Source organism: Ixodes scapularis, unplaced genomic scaffold, assembly GCF_016920785.2.
Source record: "Ixodes scapularis isolate PalLabHiFi unplaced genomic scaffold, ASM1692078v2 PGA_scaffold9__187_contigs__length_104089568, whole genome shotgun sequence".
NCBI lineage: Eukaryota > Metazoa > Arthropoda > Arachnida > Ixodida > Ixodidae > Ixodes > Ixodes scapularis.
In genome coordinates this window covers 88945473-88946272 of record NW_024609884.1, presented here as the reverse complement: position 1 = coordinate 88946272, position 800 = coordinate 88945473, and positions in this window count along the sequence as shown.

Below are 800 nucleotides of genomic sequence, written 5' to 3'. Positions count from 1 at the left end.
ATCTTAGAAACACCGCTACACCCTCTTCTCTTCCCATTGGACAGGTATAAGAAAACTCTTGATAGCCTGGTATATATAATTAGTAAAAGAATCTGATGAAGCGTTAATCTCGGCCGGCATACTATATAGAGAGAACCACCTAAACATATATTTCTGAAAAGTTTCCTTTGCCCTCCTTGCACTGGTTTTGTTATACAATTTTATATGCCCTTATATTGCCCGGGAAAACCTTGAAGTGTTTACAAAATAATCTTTAAAAAACAAAGTTTATTATGATACTTATAGCTGCGAGGCTCATTTTACAATATGATACATATAGCTATTACTCTAGTTAATCGAAAGTGTTTATCAGTGATTATAAAACAAATAAAGTACCGCTTATTTCTAGATTAGCTTTTTTAGCCTTGTTGCGATCTACACATTCCATTTTAAAAATATATATATATATGACAAACGTGCAACTACATTATTCAGACGTTGCTTATGGAGCGTAGATTTTGTTTCGACACCTACTGACTTCTTGGTTATGATCTCATTTTACAAAGAAAATATGAACTGATACTTTGTTATGTATTCTGAAAATGATGATTATGTATAATACAAAATTACAATGAATAAAACCGAACTACATCTGCTGCTGTCCTCAGGTAATTATATCACGGTAACATATAACAAAGGCGTTAAGATGTAATTTAATGTTTCTTATTTGCAAATTTCACTTGGTAAGGTATCTGCGTGGTTCATAAGATCTGCGTGGAGTTGGATTTAAAGTACCGCCAAGCTTTAGAATGTGCAATATT